The following is a 6,000-nucleotide window of genomic DNA, read 5'->3' as shown; positions in this document are numbered from 1 at the left end:
AGCCCCTCCAGCAAGGGAATATTGGATTTTAGATATATTTGCACCTTGCAATCTGGAACCTCCTTCAAAGAGGACCTGGAGGGCATGGGCAACGTAGCACTCCTCACTAGGCGTGTAACATGAGAATCTACCCGTAAAGGTAACTCCCATTCGGAAATGTAATTATCCGCAAAAGGGGTATGCAAAAGGTCAACCGTTTTTGAGGCTGGAACCGCTTACCCGGATTTTCCACGCCTCCTCTAAATGATCCACCTGACCAGATAGAGGAATTACAGTGGCAACACCCTTATCCTTAAAGAAGGCATATTTGGATTTAGCCACGGGGGATATGTAATAACCAAAGCCGCACGGACTGCCCGTAGAAGGCCAGGTATACAGACTTTAGACCCAGACTACGCCTCCTTTGCACTAAGGGGCTCATGTCTGAAAAAGTCAATAATGTCACCGTCATCAGACGTCATGTCTTTACCCGTCTGAGACCCGAAAGGCCGTTTAGAAGGCCGAAATGGAGACTCCCCCTGTAAAACGTCCATCAGGTGCTATACCATTTGGACAATAAATTCACCCACACAGGCTCCTGCGAGACCTGGGGGGGCGAAAAACAGGATACACTGGGGTACCATCAACTGTCCAGGGACCCCTGCATGTGATGAGACCACCACAGGCTGCAATAACCCCTATGGGGAAACACAGGGGGCGTTGTCCACAAAGGCTGTAAGCATCTTAGCCAGCCAAGGGCGGTCCCCTTTTTTTTTTTTCTTTTGTGCAGGCACAGTGACAGAAATGGGGCGTGATATATAATACAACATGCCCTCCATAAACCCTCAGCGTCTACATATCCCTCCGCTAACTGCACATGATATCAGTACATTATAGCTGGAAGAGGATATCCTCGTTCACTTTCCGACATGAGGAGTGTGAACGGAGCGTATGTGACCTCCCACACAGAAAAACCACGTTTACTGTGAGGTAATAAACACCCTGCAACACCGCACCGCAAGGGCTGTAGCAGAAGAACAGGGATAGGAAAAGGCTGACAGTCAGAAATGAAAGTACAGGCAAACAGCGCTAGCATTTAAGTCACATACAATGCACAGATAACATCCTGCATTACAAGCACTGCGATCACCTACACAGACCAGAGCCTGGTAGGAAACAGTGCTGCATACACTGACCTTAATTGAAGGAGAGGTATGCGGGGGACCCGGACTGCAATGGCACCTGTAACAGCTTCCAGCAGCGTTTGTCATTCCCAGCACATGTAGTGAGAAAATGGCCACCGAGGAGCAGAGAGAAGGCAGGGCCCTGGGGAGGAGCGCTGACACAGCCCGCTCAGACCGCTGTGGAATGGAACTGTGCAGCGGGGGAGACGCCGGCTGTGAGACAGGGAAGGCGTTCTCCGCTGACATGCTATTAACCCCTGGGACGCCGCGCTGTACCGCACATGCTGCGGCCCGCTGTCCCTGGTGGTCTAGTGGAAGGCGCAGGATCAGTACCTGGCCCCACGCGCAGCCGGTCCCCAGGGAGCCCCCTGCCTGGGGACCAAACAGGACTGTGTTACCGGCGGGTGCCCACCACGGGACCCCGCCGCTTACCTTGTTCCCCGTGCATCCGGCCACAGTCCAGGTAGCCGGGGATCTCCGCTAGCTGTGACCCCAGCTACCTACCAGCATCCCCGGATCAGTACCGACGTTCTGGTACCGGCGGGGTGTAGGAGTGACAGCATGGACGTCAATACTGACTGTCCTATGCTGGAGCACTCTAGTTGTGCAGCCACAGCTGCGAAGAAATATTCAGGGGCCTTAAAAAGACCCCCCTCTGTACGGTGCGACTGGTCCGGCCAGGCACCTACGAAAACTGAGTGGCCTGAGGCTCGGGGGCGGGGTATAGGAGAGGGACCCCAGTGCATCCTGGGAGGCTGAAAATTTAACTCTGTGGTGCCTGGATGTCTGCCGCCATCGCCTATACCCCAAGGTATCCTGTGGATACCCTATGGACCCTGAAGTAGAATATATATATATATATATATATATATATATATATATGTGTAAAAGCAATTGGGTAGCTGGCACTCTCCAAACAAAACACCAACTTGGCTTTATAATTCAGTTCAGCAAAGCTACAGATAAAAACACACTTTTATTAGCAGCCACCACCCTAGACCTTTGAAGCAAGGATTACCAAAATCTCAAATGATTCGTGTAGCCCGCATCAGAAGCGATCCAGGACAGACCATCTTGGAAATAAACAAAATTATTGATACATTTGTAGCGAGAGGATACGAATTGCCCTTGCTTAGAAAAGCCAAGGATGAAGTTCTGAAAATGACCAGAGACACATTATTGTATCCTGTTACTAAAGACAAGAAGAACATCATTCCCTGGAAAATGGAATTCTATACTGCCGGCCCTGTGGTCCAGCGAGCGACTAGGGCTTTGTGGCCTATAATTAAAACTGATGTTGATTTACCGTGTATGAAGAATAAAACCCCGATGGCGTGTTTCACCAGGGGCCGCAATATTGGTGACTTGGTTGTTCACACTGATATCACTCAGTTCTCTCATCAACCACAACCTCCTGCGTCTTTTCTAAGAAGAACACTCAGGTGCTACAAGTGTCTCCGTTGTATCACTTGTTCACATATGATGACTGGAGGCTCTTTTAAACATCCACATAAGGACAAATGTTACAATATAAAATTTGTTCTGAATTGTCTTTCTTCCTATGCCGTTTACATCATTATTTGTCCATGCGGACTTTAATACGTTGGACAAACCACCCGCACCATACGGGAACGTATGGCAGTTCACCGGTCATCTATTAAAATGGCCTTAAAAAAAACACAGACCAACCGGTGGCCCGGCATTTCTTGGATCAAGGCCACACCCTCGCTTCTTTACGACACATGGTCATCGATCACATCCCCGCCACACTTCGAGGCGGTGATAGAGCAGGCAAGCTTTTGCGTTTGGAGACTAGGTGGATTCACCAATTAGATACCATTTCCCCCAAGGGACTGAATGAAAAAATTAACTGGAACATGCTGATGCAGTGACACATTTCCATCTGTTTATCTCCCATGATGCCTTTTACCATCATGGTGCGCAGCACACAATGACATTGTTAGATTCTATTGCATTGGTATGTGTCAGTTATTGTATAATTCTCTTTTTTTCATTCATTATTGCATACGTTGTGGAGCATGTCACAGAATACCTTTTCTATTCGAGCATGGCCCTCGTTGTTTCTGTTAGGCATTTTTCATGTTTTAGTGTCTACACATAGGGTCCTCTATATTAGCTTTGGTTGTCAGTGTTGGTGGTCTTATGGCCGGTATCCTTTATGTATGTGGACAGCTGTGCTATCGTGTTACGTCTTTTTCATTATAGTGTATTGTGCTTCCTCTTTATCCTTTACTCCCTTTCTATGTTATACATTTAATTCCATGATCTTCCTTGCAGACCGGGTGAGACTTTTCCGGCAACAGGCTGGTTGCCATAGCAACCCTGCCGTGCCGTGATGATGTCATTGCGGGGAGACTCGGACCCGTCGGGCGCCTCCCCTGCCTGCCGGTCTGCAGTGGATCAGCGTGCTCCATGGCGTATATAAGGTAAGATGTATTTTCCTTGTTTTTATGTACCACATGGTGTAACCTTGATAAAAAAGCCTGGAGGCTTTGAAACGTTAGTTTGTTTTACACCAATACAAACGCTATTTTCATTAATCAGTCTTGGAGTACCGCAGTCATTTTTCTTCAGTGTTATATATATATATATATATATATATATATATATGTAAAAGCAATTGGGTAGCTGGCACTCTCCAAACAAAACACCAACTTGGCTTTATAATTTGTATTTATTGGTGATATAACACCCAGTGGATCAGTCATATATATATATATATATATATATATACGTATACATTGTGATTGTAATATATATATATATATATATATATATATATATATTAAAACAAAAATAGGGAGTGCAACATCGTGAACCATATAACAGGTATATTTATTCAACTTCAATGAGAACACTCACATTGTAATGGACATAAGCAAGCATATAAACAAGGCTCCAGCAACCACCGCACTGCTATCAGCCCGTGTGCTCCGACTGAGCGTCACATCTAGGGGTGAGATCCAGACCTTCTCTTTCATGCTGGCTGGGAACACAATCAGCGTCATTCCCAATCCCAAATGCATTTCGTTACACAATTGGACTTCCTCAGTGGCGTGCCTAGGACCTGATAGTCCACTGGATTTTATAGCAGGCATCATTACACTTTTAACTGTTCCTTTACCAGTACAAAGCTTAGCATTAAAAACAATTAGCACCACATGGTTACATATTAACACAATGAATACAGAGTAAATTCAATATGCCATTAGAAACACAATTACTTAAAAAGTCACATCATACATTTATAACACACTATTACATGTTAGTTAAATAACCTCATTATAATAGTTATATATATATATATATATATATATATATATATATATAAAAAGCTTTATCATTAAAAAATATATCGATTTATATAACATTTCCCATTGGTTTGCAACAACCAGGTAAAAGTACCTAAAAAGATGGACATTTAAAACACATAAGAAAAACCTTTTTTTAATTATTAATAAATAAATTGTATATTCAGACAGACAATCTGTTTTAATAAACAGAATTGATTATATCACTTCTCTTTCCAAGCTATAATAAATATACTACAAAGTCATACTCAATTGTAAAAATATATGGAAAATATTTATATAACTCTTCTAGTTGCTAAATTTAAATAAAAAGGACTAGAAAAAGGGAAGAGTAAAACAGCATGGATCATAGGAAGACAGATAACATAACCCTAAAACATGCCGGCTACTCGGGCAAAAAGGAATCCGAAGATTCAACAACAATTTCGCCCAGCCAAACATTATTACTAAACCAAAAGGAAGAATGGTAACACCCGATATGAATTAATAATAAATCATTTACTCTATCAGAAAGGGAACTAAATCACAACCTTCGTTCAATCCAAACAGAGTCATGGTATTTACTTTATGTATCCAAAAAGTCTCTCGTCTGGCCAATTTCCTTAAAATATCACCACCCCTCTCATCTCGCACAACGTGTTCAATAGCTTTATAGGACAGATTTTTACTGTGGAGTTCTGACAATCAGCAAAGTGTTGTGGAATGCTATGATTTTTTACATTATTTAGGATGTTTCTCATATGCTCTAGCATACGTAATTTTATTTGACGTTTTGTCATCCCAGTGTATTTCTTCTTACAACCATTACACTCAATTAAATAGATAACAAAAGTTGTTTGACAGTTCATTAGACTCTTAGGGGTAAATTTACTAAAGTGAGAGTTTTTAGAAGTGAGTTTTAGAAGTGATGTTGCCCATATCTTCATTCAAAGTAATCTTAGGAAGGGCACTCGGAGCTAGAACATTTTTTAGCGATCTCACTTTTTTAAAAATCACCTGGGGGTTAGTGGGTAAAACATTCCCTAAAATGGGGTCTAGGGATAACACACCCCAATGTTTCTTCAAGAAGAAGTCTGTGAACGGACGAAACGCGTTGGGAAGCTCCATACCTGCCTTATATTAACTTACCTGAAATATCTATCTATAAATAAGATAAGCACTTGGCACTTTTTGCCACTTATTCACTTTATTCATTTTTTTTACATTTGCTGGTCATCATGTTTATTATAAAATTCCTCTTTTAAACATAGAAATCCAGCTATATGTATGTATTTAGTTGTATCCTTTTTATACTACTGTATAAACTTTTAATTCATTAAATATTTAAATTTTTATATTATCTGTCCTTTTTTAAACTAGTCATAATACTTGGTATATGAGTGATTTTAATCAATTCTTTTTTATAGAGGTCTCATTATGTAGCACTATTTTGCACACATTGTTTGCACTGATATGGCTTAATATTGGAAACGCTATTTTCCTTCTGGGGAGCCAATTCTTAGGTA

This window comes from Taudactylus pleione, unplaced genomic scaffold (genome assembly GCF_031769625.1).
Source record: "Taudactylus pleione unplaced genomic scaffold, aTauple2 ptg000547l, whole genome shotgun sequence".
Taxonomy (NCBI): Eukaryota; Metazoa; Chordata; class Amphibia; order Anura; family Myobatrachidae; genus Taudactylus; species Taudactylus pleione.
This window is presented reverse-complemented; position numbering follows the sequence as displayed.